A 16,547-nucleotide genomic window follows, 5' to 3' on the forward strand; every position below is an offset into this window, starting at 1 on the left:
CCAAGTATCTCAAAGATCTCTGTAAACATTATCTGGCTGAATACAGATTATGAACACCACTTTGAAGCTAGGAAAATGGGTACCATATGGGTAAGTGACTTGCCTACGGTCACACCCTAAGACTGTAGTGTTGCTCAAGAGAGTCTCCTGGTTGTTTGAGAATTTAATCACTCCAATTTGCGCAGGTAAGGGAATCCATCCGCTTTAGAACTCAAAGCTCCTGTATATTCCCACTTGAGCATTATTTATTGTTCCAGCCTCTCTATTCCATCAGACATTTCACCCCATAATCCATTTTACAACTTTCTTTCAATGTTGACGATCCATGTAATGTCACATATCACTATAATTCTTGAGGTTAAAGACGGTGTACATGATTTTCTCTTGTTGAGTTTTAATTTCCACATTTTAAAGCCTGGCTCAATGAACATAACGCAGTATGTGAAAATGCATAGTTCAGAATGAAGAGAGAATCTACAATACTTATTTGCAAATCTAATCTGCAGGATAAATGAAATGCAAAGATCGATGGTAATGGAGCACTGAGGTTGCCAAGAGGAAGATTTTAAAACCTGGGAATGTAAAAGGCATTTCTACTTAGTTGTAAAAGTGTGGTGTTTATCCTGTCTGACTTAGAGGGGAATGAAGCGAGGCCATCTTTGTTGTAATATATACAATGGTGAGTAGCACATTCCCATTTCTAAGATGGCAGCTTGTCATTAAAGCACGTACAAAATGCTAAGAAAATGTGAACATATATAAGGCACCCAGCACACTGTGGGAGCCCCATGGTACTCCCCCTTCTTTGGCTGCTCAAGAGTAGGTAGAATACTCTTATGGGGCCCAAAGTAGGGAGCATCCCAGCACCCTCTCACATGATGTGCCCTCAGTGTGAACAAAGGAGGGATGTCCTTTGGGTCTAGTGCTGCTGTTATTCCCTGTGTGGCCCTGACAGGTCACTCATCCTCCGTTGAGCACAATTCCTGCAACCAAAACAGAAAGTCTTAAGGCGGACAATCTCTCAAATTCCTCCCAGATCTAAAATTTTATGAGTGTTTTATGATCTGGGTGTATCATGATTGACTATGGGAGTTTTATTTATTTATTTATTTATTTTCTAATTTTTAACAACATGAGACCAACTCTAGAATATTAACTGCGTTGCTCTGAATAGGCCTAATTTCCCTCGATGTCTGCGTTATGGCTCTCTATCTGTGCAGGCCCGCAGGGAGGTCACACGCCGCACGTGGCTACTAAACAACTCATGTGTCTGGTCCAAACCGAGATGTGCTGTAGGTATAAGACACACACCATATTTCAAAGACTTATTTAAAAAATCATCTGAAGCGTCATTGTAGTTCTTATTTTAACTGCATATTAAAATGTTATATTTTGATAAAATAGACTATTAAATTGACTTTTTCTGTTTCCTTTTAATCTGGCTTCTAGCAAGTTTAAATTAGATATTGTATTTCTACTTCTAATGGACAGCGCTCATCCCAGATAACATGCAAAATCTACACATGCGTGCTGATAGGCGCACTGATGACTATAATATATGTATAATCAAACTGCAGACTTTCACCTCGAATATTCCTTTAAAATATCATTTGACCCCATTCCCTGGCCTCAGACCAGTCACATATCATCATTCTCATCTTACTGATGAGGCTCCAATAGATCAGCTCAATGTCCTCAAGTCAGAGATGCTGCAAAAAGCAGTGTAGTGACCCCAAGTCAGGTCTCCAACAATGTCACTGTACAAATTTACTTTAAAAATACTACACATAGGGGCTCCTGGGTGGGTCGGTCAGTTAAACGTCTGCCTTCAGCTCAGGTCATGATCCCGGAGTCCCGAGATCAAGCCCCACATCAGGCTCCCTGCTCAGCGGGGGAGTCTGCTTCTGTCTCTGTCTTTCACCCTGCTCTCTCTCTCTCTCAAATAAATAAATGAAATCTTAAAAAAATGCTACACATAATAGATTCTTCCATTTTCTACTCTTTTGGTAAAGTGATATCTTATGCTTAATTTTTTTGGCCAATTTTAAAGAATATTCTTCGCTTCTTGCATTCTTTAATTTGGTTTTTGAAAGTTACTAGTACCTGAACAATAATGTTGAGATCTGCAGCTGCACTGTAAATGGCATTAACACTCCTGCCCCAAATTCTGAGCAATTAAGAAATAAGACAAATGACGGGCGCCTGGGTGGCTCAGTTGGTTAAGTGACTGCCTTCGGCTCAGGTCATGATCCTGGAGTCCCGGGATCGAGTCCCGCATCGGGCTCCCTGCTCGGCAGGGAGTCTGCTTCTCCCTCCGATCCTCCCCCCTTTCATGCTCTCTCTGTCTCAGTCTCTCTCTCTCAAATAAATAAATAAAATCTTAAAAAAAAAAAAAAAGAAAGAAGACAAATGAATGGCAAAGAGTAAAAGAAGACAAAACCTCCTCTTTATCACCAAGAAGGCCTCGGTTGCTGGACTGCTGGGCATGGATTTGTACCAGGGGGCAATTAAACAGAAGACTGACAACCACTGCTTCTTGGCAGCCATTCTTTCTGGAATCCTTACTCTGTAGTTTACATTATGCCTCCACCAGGCTCTCAAATATGCCAGGCAGGACATTGATTACATGAATCCCACTGCCACTTTACATTCCTTATTCCATATTCATTCCCTACCCTATGTCCCACCCCAACTTACATCCATCCACATTGTCCAAAACAGTAAATCAACAGTTTTGCCTGAGATGAAATAAAAGCATTAGGATTCTACAATGAAAAGACATAATGACACTTGATAATAAAATGCCAAAAAAAGGATATATCTCAAATTTGAATATAAACTGCCTCTAATTATGATATTACCAAGGAGAAATTAAAGTTCAAAGATTATTTCCCTGGGCGCCTGGGTGGCTCAGATGGTTAAGCGTCTGCCTTCGGCTCAGGTCATGATCCCAGGGTCCTGGGATCGAGTCCCACATCGGGCTCCCGGCTCAGCGGGGAGCCTGCTTCTCCCTCTGACCCTCTCCCCTCTCATGCTGTTTCTCTCTCGATTGCTCTCTAAAAAATAAATAAATAAAATCTTTAAAAAAAAAAAAAGATTATTTCCCATTGCACTTTACATCCAAAGATGTTAAAGTCTGAAGGTATTAAAGTCCGAAATAAAATCGTCTTGCCCTTATGAGTTAAAATTATAAGAAGTTAAAGCCTAAAATGAATTATCTTCAACTTTTTACTCTTCTCCATCTCAGCTAGAGAGATTGTCAATGCCCAGTATATTGGGGTTCCTTTAGCAACTACCACCTGGGCTTTTTCTCCCTGGAATCGTATACCCAGGGATTGTATTAACTTAATCCCAAGTTCTTAGGATCCTTACTTTTAACATGCCCTAAGAGTGAAATGCGCACTCATGAGTATCAAAGAACTGGCTCCACATTTACTGAATTTAGAGGCCAATACCCAACTCTTAAAACAGCTATCCAAAGAAAATCATGTACCTAGAATGTGTATTTGGCATTGGCAAAGATTGAAGCTTAAAACAGCAACACCTGTATTTACAGTGATTCTTACCCCTATGGTTGAACCACTGCCTATCACAGCAGACACTCAGTGGTATCTGTATGAAGGCAGATAGATGGGAAAATAAAATAAAGATAAATTTTAAAAAATGTCTTCTTGCTTTTATCCTTACTGGGATATTGTCAGTGTATACATGTCCACGTTCCACAACATTTGAATTTAGCTGAGATAATCCCTCAGTCAGTGGTTAGTTTTGATTCTGCCCATTAACCATTTCTCAAGGCAGAAGATGGGTTGGGGAGGAGTCCACATATTCACAACATTTTTAATTCCATTTTCTCTTTTGAGCCTCATGTTTCTGGCACCTCAGCACTTAAATGAGCCCAAGCTCTTTGTAATTACATAATGTGCCACTGTAATGAGCCAAGACATTTTCACTTTAAATGGAATTGTCATTCACTGCCTACCTAAGCTGGGCTTAACGCTTTAAGTTAGCCTTGATTGGCTCACTCTTATACATCTGAACTGGGCTGCCTTGAAGTTTAAAATAGCAATGTCTTATCAAATAAAGGGCTAGTATCCAAGAAAGAACTCATCAATCTCAACACACAAAAAAACAAATAATCCAGTCAAGAAATGGGCAGAAGACATGAACAGACATTTCTCCAAAGAAGACATACAAATGGCCAACAGACACATGAAAAAATTCTCCACATCACTTGAAATCAGGGAAATACAAATCAAAACCACAATGAGATACCACCTCATACCAGTCAGAATGGCTAAAATTAACAAGACAAGAAACAACAAATGTTGATGAGGATATGAGAAAGGGGAACCCTCTTACACTGCTGGTGGGAATGCAAGCTGGTACGGCCACTCTGGAAAATGGTATGGAGGTTCCTCAAAAAAGTTAAAAATAGAGCTACCCATGACCCAGCAATTGCATTACTAGGTATTTGCCCCAAGGATACAAACATAGTAATCTGAAGGGGCACCTGCACCCCTTGTTTATAGCAATGTCCACAATAGCCAAACTATGGAAAAAGCCTAGATGTTCATTGAAAGATGAATGTGTATATATATATATATATTCATATATATATATAGGAATATTACTCAGCAATCAAAAAATGAAATCTTACCATTTGCAACAACGTGGATGGAACTAGAGGGTATTATGCTAAGTGAAATAAGTCAATCAGAGAAAGACAACTGTCATATAATTTTACTCATACATGGAATTTAAGAAACAAAACAAGTAATCATAGGGGAACGGAGGGAAAAATAAAGTAAGATGAAATCAGAGAGGAAGACAAACCATAAGAGACTCTTAACTTAGGAAACAAACTGAGGGTTGTTGGAGGGGAGGTGGGTGGGGGGATGGGGTAACTGGGTGATAGGCATTAAGGGAGGGCACGTGAAGTAATGAGTATTGGGTATTATATGCCACTGATGAATCACTGAGCTCTACCTTTGAAACTAATAATAAACTATATGTTAATTAATTGAATTTAAATAAAATTTAAAACAATTAAAAAGATAAAATAAAACAGCAAGGCCTTTATTTAGAAAGATTCTTACCTCTATGGTCAAATCATTGCCCTTTCTCATGTTGCTTAGGAAAAGTTTTTCCTGTATAGTAAGCTCTGACCCTATAAGACACTTTAGGGCCCCTCGCAATTTTGCTGACCTCTTAAGTCTGTTGAAGACCCCACTGCCTGCCTATGGAAGCTAAATGTAGTTCATAGTTGCAGTAAAATAAACTCTGTCATAATCCTCTCTGGGTCATCTACATCTTTGCTGAAGCCATACTGGCCAACACTTATTATCTAGGATAGCCGTGTCTGCTGGGGCCAATTATGAAGCCCATGGAATTTTAGTGAGACTTTCACATCACCATATCCAGGCCTGACTCTAAAGAAATATCCATTTCCTTTGGACAAAGCCACCTAAAACTGCAGTCATCCACAAAGGTCAAAATATCCTATGGCCAGCTAAAGCCTTTTGACTAAGATGCAGCAGTTAGAAAACCATCACACAATTATAACAACCTGCTCAGTCCAATGCATGATGTTACAAACCACAAAGATTAAAACACATGTTCCATCCACTGAAGTTCACAGTGCAAAGACCTGTTATACCAGCACAACCAGCCACTGTTTGGGTGTCTTGCTCCTCAACTGTTTCTCCCTTTCTCATTTTGTGACTTTCCTGGCCCATCCAATGCAGGGATGTTTGGGTGGTCCAATGAATAATACCTATTTTCTCTACCCAGGTTATGAAAAAAAAAAAATTAACTATAACAAAGAAATGGAAGATAGAAGCAATATCATCTTTACTACAAATAAAAGCTGGATGGAAAACATGGCTTGGGTGGACATATCTATAAGCAAAGTCAACCTACACTCAGTAGACCCTAGAATTAGCCCAACTTGTTCTTCTAGTCAAAAGCAACATTGGATGAGACACAACTCCTCAGGTAGGATGCCAACCCACGCCAACCCATGTAAGAGTAGCGCATGGACCATTTTTTTTTTTGCTAGAGGTGTCTTACTTCCAAAAAGAAGAAAGGAGCTTTAGTAGCACCCCCTTATCCATGGCAGATACTTTTCAAAAACCCCAGTGGATGACTGAGACCATGACTTTAAATACTGAACCGTGTATATAGTGTGATTTTTCCTATACGTATACACTTAAGATAAAGTTTAACTTATAAATTAGGCACAGTAAGAGATTAACAACAATTATTACTAATAAAATAGAACAATCATAACAATATACTGTGATAAAAGTCATGTGAAGGTGATGTCCCTCTCTCTCTCAAAATATCTTCTTGTATTGTACTCACCCTTCTCAAGATGATGTGAGATGGTAAGATGCCTACATGTGGGATGTAGGGAAGTGAATGATGGAGACTTGTGATGTAATGTTGGGCTATTATTGGCCTTCTAACTGTACATCAGAAGGGGGATCATCTTCTTCACCACCACGATTGACTGTAGGTAACTGAAACTGCAGAACATGAAACTACAGATAAGGGGGATTATTGAACTTAGTGGAGGATAGTCATTTATTCTCAAACTACCAATCACGCAAGTAACTCCATCTCTGCTTTGAAGGCGTTTAGGGGCAGAGAGAAGCTGAGAGAGCTGTACTAATGGAGTTCTATACAACATGAAGGAAATCTCAGGTACAGAAGAAGCATTACCCCCAATCATAATTTCTAAAAATTTATAATTGTACATTCATCCAAATTTTATTTCAGCCCCACATTCTTACCTTGTATTAGTTTCTCTAAATTAATGCATTTGAACAAAGGTCAAATTGCTTGGCTTCATATTCTCAGTTGTTCACAGTATATACTAAAACTGCTTTTCCCAAGATTCTGCAACAATCCACATAATATCTTTGATTTCACTCCTATCGATCCACCAAAATTGTTCTTAACATGCTCTGTGCTGTGAAGCCTTTCTACTCATATTCACATTGCCCCTTCAGTCAGAAATATCAGTTTTCAATGTCTATTTGAATCATACTTATTCTACAAAGCCCAGTTAAAATCCTAGTCCTTTTAGAAAACATTTCTTAAAATATGGAATATCCAAGTAGAATGTCTTCTTCTATCTGGTCCCCATGGCATTTTTAATTACTAGTACAGAGCTTACTGTACTCTGCCTTATATTATTGATGTTTGCTTCCATATTTGTCTGTCTTCTGGAAAGTAGTTTTTAGGCTCCTAAAGAGCAGGGCCCATGCTATCCATCACCTCTGAATGTTCACAGTGCCTCTGTGATTCATCATTCTTCATTGCTGGACTCTAATAATGCATTTTGAGTTAAATTAGTTGCCTCAAATATGAAGTTTATAGAAAAAAAAAGATGGCAGTGTGCCCAGAAAATTAGCTTAGCAATTGTTACTGGTCAGGTACTTCAGGTTCAAGGGAAGGGACTCAGCTCAAATTGGTTTAAGCAAAAGAGGAATGTTGGCTTATAAAAGAGAAGCTTTGGGTTAAATCTAGTTTCAGGTATAGTTGCATTCATGTTTTCAAACACTAACATGAAGATGCTATTTTTCACTCCTTTTCTTGACTCTTTGTTTTTGCCTTATTTTCAGATAGGTTTTTTTGTTTTGTTTTGTTTTGCTCGTTGTTGTTTTGTTTGTTTTTGTTTTTGCAAATGATTACAGGAAAGCCTTATTCAGCTCCAAGCCCAACTTAAATTTATAGCTCTTAATTCCAGAGAAAATGCAGGCATTTTTCCCCTAATGATTTGGCAGAGGAGTCTGATTCACTGGGTTTGGTTCATGTGCCTCACCTTGAGCCAGACAGTATCATCAGGAGGCTGAAACATTTCCTTCAGATAAGAGGGGTTAGAATCAGGTCCACCTAAGCCTCTCTGAACCAATGTTGTTTCTAACCATGGAGGAGAAAATGTTTGCTCAAAGGAGGACATGCTTTATACACAAAATAGCATATGCCCATTAAAGAATTGGAACTAAGCTCAATCTTAGTGCTTCCATGTACTAGCTATTTGAACTCACACTAGGTATTAATCCTCTTTCAAAGGCTTTGTAAGATTTTTTTTTCAGGGATTAAGTGAGACACTAAATAAAGCACCTATGATACCTAACATACTCAGTAAGTGTTAATTCCCTTAAGACACTTCTGTACATATTCCTTAATTCCATACCTATTTAAAATAAAATGGTATCTGAAAAAAATGTTAATAGAAAATAGAGGAAGCAGAGGAAGGTGATGGATGGATGTAGAAAAGTCTATTGAAATACAGTGTAAACCAACAGTGATGTGAATATCAGAGGTCACAAATATGAAACATCGCATTGAAATCTCTTTTGGGGGGGAAATCCATTGTTCTGTTTATGCAGTTGATAATAACAAGTGCCGGCACTTCCTTAATTGTGTCCTCTGTCACCATGAAATCCATTGCACCCAAGTACCATTCTTTTATTTTTCAAAACTCATGTACCCAGGATACTTCAGAAAATATAAACATAAATGACATTAAGTATATTAGCATTCAAACTGCACACCATCTTTCACTTGTTGCCTTATACATCTTGTATCCATTATGCCACAGATAACTCCTTAATTAATTCAGGGTAAGTTTTCCAACAGAGAGCTTATTGTGTTCACATTAGATAATCAGGCACCACGGCTGTGTAAAAGGAGTTTATTATTTCTGAAGGATGTCCACTGAGGAGCAGTGACAATCACCAAAAATATTTTTAAATATGTGGACTAACCTAGGAACCCACACAATGAGGGCAGAGCAGTCTCAGTTAATTTCAGATCATGACTTATATGGCAGCCATGAGCTACTGCTCTTTATGCCCCTCATCCTTGGTTCTTCAACCATCTGCCTCACCCTCATTTCAGCTGTCATACAATTCCAACTATATTTATGATAAGAGTTTCCAGGCTAATTTTTGTGATTCCTATCACTAATGGAGCTGATTGTTAAATTTGTGGAAACTTCACAGCCTATTATTAAACACAGCCTCCATTAAATACTAAATTAAACACACTTACAATTAAATAGATTATATTAAAAACACAATTAGTAAATTTATAAAACTCATAACTTCCTAATTATTTTAATCTGTTGATAGTGCTTTACCAAGGTCTGGAGATGTAAGGGGAATAATACATAGCCTCTGCTCTGGAAAGGCCCGCCGCCTAGAGACTAGTCATGTTTCCACGGTTTGGTGCACACACTAAAAATGCTACAAATTAAAAAATTATAAGGCAGGAATGGATTCTATGGTCAAATAAATTTGGAAATCCCCGAATTATACAAAGTAAAATAAAATATGTCACTGTAGGACTTTTCTGGAAATTTATATGCTAATGTGCTTTGAACAGCTCAAAAGGAAATGAAATAATCAGTATTTTCAGAATTACTCTAAGTAAAAGAACAATTTTTAGAAGGATATATTTTCAAAAAAAAAAAAAGAAGAAGAAGAAGAAGGTAGCGGGAGGGGAAGAATGAAGCGGGGGAAATCGGAGGGGTAGACGAACCATGAGAGACAATGGACTCTGAAAAACAAACAGGGTTCTAGAGGGGAGGGGGGTGGGAGGATGGGTTAGCCTGGTGGTGGGTATTGAGGAGGGCACATTCTGCATGGAGCACAGGGTGTTGTGCACAAACAATGAATCATGGAACACTTCATCTAAAACTAATGATGTAATGTATGGGGATTAACATAAGAATAAAAAAAAAATGCCCAATAAAAAAAAAAAAAAGAAGGATATATTTTCTAAAACTAAGGTTCCACAGGATATGAGTTTGAGAAACAATGCACTAATAAAATAACACTTATCCTCTTTTTGAGGACCCATCTTTTGTCACTTATTCTCCAATTTCATGCTCTATAACATCTGCTGAGAGACCAGGCCACTCCTTCCCACTCTTCGCACCCTTCCTCTTGGTCAAGTCAGCTTCCTGCTATTAGAAGAAAATCGAGCAGTTTCTAAAACACTGGCATGCATGAGTCAACCCACCAGCAGAGCAAATGACCTCTAGAGGTAGAGAAATGTTTAAAATATGCTTTTGTAAGTAACCATCCAACACTTAATTGTGAGGCAACTGTTCATTCTCCTAAGGTATTTTTTGTAGCAATACTTGTCTGCCCAGAATTTAACATTGTTTAAAAGGACAGCGTGAGTAATGAGAAAGAGCAATTCCATATAAATCAACCCAGGAGCAAATTAGGGTGATGGACTTAGCAGAACAAGAGGCTGGCAGAGTAAATACTCTGAGTTGCCTATTGCTCTATGAGCTTTTGTTGAGACTTTCCCTGAAAAACGTACTGCAGATTATCACTGTTATCTGTGGATGTCCGAGGCATACTTTATCACTATAGGAGACATTTTAAAGCTTGGATGGAAATTCAGTGGGCAGCCTTACATCTCAGGCTTTCAGTAAAGTAGTATTTCAGCTTCTGGGGGAAACCAATTCTGATATAATACAAATCACTGATATCACACAATGTCACTCATCACACTGAATGCAAGGTTCTTTCTGATGTCAAAGACGCACATGAACACCTCAAGATTTATCTGTCTGGCAAAACTGAATTTCAAACTTTTACCAAGAATAATGTTTTGAGTATAAAACAGACAATAGTAACAGGTATCAAGTCTAATAAAATTATCAAATTTCCTTCTTCTATACACTCTCACTTGGAGATCTCACATAATTTTTGCGGAATTCCTCATTTTGTTACTGTGGTGATAGGGATCAAATATTTCTGTTGATATTTTATTTGTTTGTTTTGTATTTGTTTTTTCTCCAACTCGGAGCCTTCTCCTAATTTCCTGGACTGCATATCCAGCTCCACCTGAATAATCTGTCAGTAACTCAAACTCACCATGACTCAAATTAGACTCATTAATCTTTTTTCTGAAATAATCTATTTTCAAGTTTACCATCTACAAAAAAAAAAAAAAAAAAAAAAACAACATATTTTTTTCACTCCCTTCCCACCCCGCCATTCCAGCATAAAACCTTTTTGTCTTTTCTTCTCATGTTTCTTGGACTATTAGATGCCATCTTCATGATCCCATTAAAAAAAACAAAAAAAAACAAAAAACCCCACCACTCACGAACAAGCATAAACAAACTTGATATAAGAAAACAAAGATTTGAAGCTTTATTTATACATAGGCATATCATTTCATAAGCATGTTTAGAGTACTACTATGACCTAGGTAATTGCAAACTAGTTGCATGACCTTGGGAAAGTTCTACAACTTTTCTGTACTTCACTTTTGTGAGGAAAAAAAAAATAGCCTCAAAGGGTTATTAGGAGGATCCAAAGAAATGATGTGCATGTGCTTGCTTTGCAAATCATAAGGCAATTAAAAAAAAAAAAAGCAAACAATTCAGCCATTTCTGTTCAATAGCCTCACTGACACCACCTTAGTTCAAACCTTGATGATTCTCTTCCTTCTAAAATTGCGTTAAGATTTAACAAGTTCTCCGCCCAAACTCTGGTGGCTTCCCATCCACCAAAATTAAGCATTCACTCACTCACTCGCTCATTCACTTACCTAACATTTAATAAAGACTACAGACAGCTCAAGATGGCCTTGAAATACAGACATAACCTGAGGCTTATTATCTAAAAACGTTGTGAGAGCATTTGCTATAGAGAGTTGGCCCATGTTAACGGGTAAGTCTCCCCACACAGTGCCCGACACCATGTAGTGGGTGTTTGCTAACTGTTGGTTACTGTCCTTTTATTAGTGTTAATGGTTGAAGCCCACATTTCCTGGCTCTCTGCCCCGTTTTCTCTAGATATAAAACACTGTCTTCTTTATACAAACATTTTTTTTTTTCTGCCTAAACAGCTAAATCTCTATGATACATGCTCATAGGTAGGAATATATATTGTGTCCCCATGGATTTCAATATTGAATGAATAAACATTTAATGAATAAAACTTCCTCAATATTATATTGATGTGAAAATAAATCGTTTTAAAGCTATTTAAAAGCCCTTAAGGCTGTAGGCTATCAGGATACAAAGAGGCACCTGGCATTCATATCAACACCCATAAAATAGAATAATAGCCCTTCCACCTTTTTTCTTTCTCAGGCACTTAAAATTTTCCAACCGCTCATTTGCATTTCCTTTGAATCCTCAAGCGGTTTTCAAAAATAGCTCTTTTATAGAAAGTAAATTAATCAACAGACACGCAGTTTTCACTGGAAGCAACATCACAAAGAACTCCAGCACTCATGAGCTCAGCAATGCAGTAACCTCAGTTTCTCTCTCTCTCCCTCCCTCCCTCTCTCCCCTGCTCCCTCTCTTCCTCCCTTTCCCACTCCCACTTCCCCCTTTCTCTTCCTCCCTTTCTCCCTCTCCCTTTCTCTCTCTCTCTCTCTCACACACACACACACTCCTTTTTATGTTCTCCTATATGTCTATGCATCTACTGAAATTGGCTAAGACTGTAGGTGAATCACTTTGCAACTGCATTATAAAGTTAGAATTTGGTTCAATGATTCTTGCCCCCCTCTCATTTTAATAACTCACACCACTTCTGTGGTTCCCCACAGTTGTTTATATAAATATGTGCCAGAATAACTATAATACCGGTCATGATTTGTAATATAATTTGTAATTTGTTAATCTGCTCCATAGACCCCAATACATACCTCATGTATAAGAATGAAACATATAAAATTGCTGAGAGCCTGTTTTGATGTAGAAAAACAGCAATTTCTATGACCTAACCTAAAAAAAAAACACATGCCATGATTTTAATTGTTTGTTCCTTGTTTTTCTACCACCAGGCTGAATGCCCTTTTAGGGTACAGATTTGTCTTAATTTTTTTTGGGGGGGGGATGCAAGGCTACAAGCATGATGCTTGGCACCTAATACATGCTCACAAAGGTCCATAGGTAGAAAATAACTCTCTTTTAGAGAGTATTTAGAGAGCAGTAATGCTGGATGATGGACAGAACACTTTTCATATAGATGAGGCAAGGACTGTCAGAAAAGATAACCAAATTGTTAATGAGACACATCTTATGTCAATGGACCAGCTTTAGAATCCAGGCTCTACACATAACTGGTTCTAAGGTCTAAGCAATTTCATCTAATCTCATCAACAAATCACACCAATTTAATGAGTAAGAAATTATAGTTAATTCTATTTTATAGATGCAAAATGGAATCCAAGGCCATCTAGATAATAAGTAGTGGCACTGGGTTTTGGTGATGCTTGTCCAGCTTCAAAGTCAGATGCTCTACCACTTCATCATGCTGTCCTTCCCAAAACCCACCTGGCAAAATAGAGATGAGATGAGAGTCCAGTAAGATGATAAATGTTCAAATACTTTACAAATTAACAATAGTCATCATTGGTTGTACACCTATGTCCATGCTCTGTATTAGACCTTTCATATATTTTATCTCATTCATTCCTTAAAATAGATGTTGAAATTGGTATTAGTTTTACCATTTAAAGAATAAAGTGAGGTTCAGAAAGAAATAACAGCCTACCGTCACCAGGGGGCACATAACAGTCTTAAAGTCCCAGTTAAAATCTTAATTACTTAAATGGAAATATAATAAAGTTAAAAACAATTTTAAAAATTTGAATGAAACCTTCATATCATCTTTATCTGAAGTATGGAAGCCCACAGATAATGTACTCAAAGCATGAGCCCACTGTCCAGAGAGATGACTGTTTATACCTCAAATTTCCTCAACTGTAATGTGGAAATAATAATAGCTCTATAATTTTGAGAATAGGATATTGCACTTAAAAAGGTTTGTATATCATCTATTTGATATTCAGGAGAAGGTACTTTCTGACCTTTGTCATGATTCTTTTTGTTAGGGTTTCCCATCAGCTAGGAGGCATATTAACAAAGCTTCCTTAGTTGGAAGAATATTTATTTAGAGAAGTCTTTTGAGGAAACAAACATCTTTGGATGACACTGGGGATGAGGGCAAGACAATGTGTCTAACAGAGATATTGGACCCAATTTTATTTGGTTATAGAATGAAACTCTAAGTTGAGCTTGTTGAGGAGTATTTGAAAAATATGGAGTTTGAAGATTGAACTCAACTGTCTGCTTGGGAATTTGTGAATTTGCGAGTACCTGCCCTGAATTTCACTGCTAAAGACTTAAGGAGATTGTGGATAATGATGCACACTATGGGGACACCAATAGTGCATATAGGGGGTACAAATGGAAGGCACCAAAACATTTTCCTCAGTCCTTTCTCTGGCAGTATATAAGGGAACTTTCTTTCTAGACCTCATAACTTAATCTCTGTGCTGTCTTGATGAATTATGGGTTCATGCTCTGTCTCAGGGCCCTTCATTCTTGTTTTTACAAAGGAACCTACTTTAATGTTCCCTCTTGGGTCATTTTTTCACCATTTATATTTAGGAAGCTTTGCACATCAAAGTGTTTGGATAAAACAATTCTCTGTATTTGGACAAGACTTTATTTTATAGATCATGCAGAAGAGTTCTCATGGCAGCTCCCTACTGACTGCTCCCGCTGTTCTTTGTGGCGGTCCTGGGTCTTCCCTGGCCATCCTACTGTTACAGAACTTGGACTGGATCATCCGACGGAAGAACCAAGCAGCACCTGGAGATCTTGGAGGACAGGAGGTTTATTTAACGCTGGCAGGCTCAGAGGAGAGTGATCTCTAAAGGTCTGAGCCCCGAGCACAAAGGGAACAATTTATACACTTCTACTTCCTCATACTTGGCACTTGGCGTGTGCGTGAAGCGGGGCAGGGAGAAGAATCTGGACTGGTATGTGCAGGAAGCAGAGCAGGGAGAAGAACCTGGAAGAGCCCCGGGGCAAGGACTGGGACTCTCTCGCTGGCTTGGTTGGCCATCTTAGGACACAGATTTTCCTTATCACTACAAACCCCTAGATATCCCTTTAGCCCTACATGTGTTTCCATTGATGCTGTACTCCCCCAGCTATGATATTCATTACAGTCTGTTCCAATAATCTGGATTAAGTTCTCTAATTTCCCTAGTTACTATATATGCCAGAAGGTCAGCAGCATAACCTGCCTTGTCAACTACTGTGACTACTGTGTCTTTAGATCCTAGTGATGTACAAATGACACCATATTCCAACAACTAATAAATTCTGTGAGTAAATTAGTTCATGAATAAAATAAGTTGTTCACATATTTATCACCCTCAGAAGAATTTAACCTCCATAGATAGTATGCAGTACAGGTGGGTTTAGTAGTCCTAACAACCCTACCTTTAGAAGAGAAATCAGACTCATCAAGGTCAAACATTTTCCCAAGGTCATGGTCACACATTTATTGAAAGGAGAGGAGAAACCAAAACCTGAGCCTTCTGATTTGAATCCAGGGCTCTGCCTACTATTCCAGACACTTGCAGGTAGGCATGTTCATTACAACCACCTTTATATTTAGCCTCCTTTCTAATTTAGGCTCATGTGTTCAGTATTGTACCTAACAATTTAGGTTGTATTCACTGCTGATATATATTTCTAAATATATGCAGTAAATTTAAATGAATAAGATGCCTTGCTGAGTGGAAAATCTGGATTATTATGTCCTGAAAGCAGATCAACACAACCATTATATGCACATAAAAATAACCTTAAGACTGTTAATATGAATAATACGTTTTACCACCATTAAAGCAAGATTTAGACATTTAGCCTTTTCTCCCATAACAGGCTGTTCATTTTAGTACAGGAAGACTCTTAATAAAAAAGATTAATGAGGTAAATAGCTTTCTTTTTATATACAGTTTTTTTCCTCTTTCTGGAATTAAGTCTCTTCTGGAAACTCAACTGCTCTCTTTGTTATAAATTAAAGACTACTCTTTGGTTCAAAAGAACAAACAAGCCAGGTGCATGCAACCAGAGATTATCTCAAGTACTGATACTGTCAAAGGCTTTCACTGGAAAACATTTCCTTAAAAATTAAAACTTCACGAGGTCTCTCTGCCTCTAAACAGCTTTTCAGCTGGTGAACGTATCTAAAAATATATATGAATTGGGTTCAGCTAAAGAAATGAAGCAATGAAAATGAAGGAGGTTAAAAAGTCTCCCTCTTTTATTTAAAATTCAAATACAACATCTTTTATCTGAATTGACACTCTCTGTGACAATGCAAATTCTGTGTTGAATGTGAGGCAGAATTCTTGATTGCCAGTAATTCCCTCCAATCTAGTTTCCCCTTAAACACTGATGCCTGAATCCTTTGGTTTAAGATTCCTTGCTTCCTATTAATAGACATATGATCTTGGGGAAGAGTCAATCAGTCCTAGACAAAATGATATGTCCCTGTCCTCAGGCCGCTCAGGGTTACCCATATTAAGCACTGTTGGTAGCTAGTCTTCAAAGTGGTCTGCCATGAATCTTGTCTCCTGGTAATGCCCTCCTTGCCTGCTATTGTGTAGGGCTGGATAACCTGGATAACCAGTAAGTTATTGCGGAAATGATGGAGCATGACTTCTGAGGCTAGGACATAAAAAATATG

Source organism: Mirounga leonina, unplaced genomic scaffold (assembly GCF_011800145.1).
Source record: "Mirounga leonina isolate KUSES-001 unplaced genomic scaffold, KU_Mleo_1.0 Mir_129, whole genome shotgun sequence".
Taxonomy (NCBI): Eukaryota; Metazoa; Chordata; class Mammalia; order Carnivora; family Phocidae; genus Mirounga; species Mirounga leonina.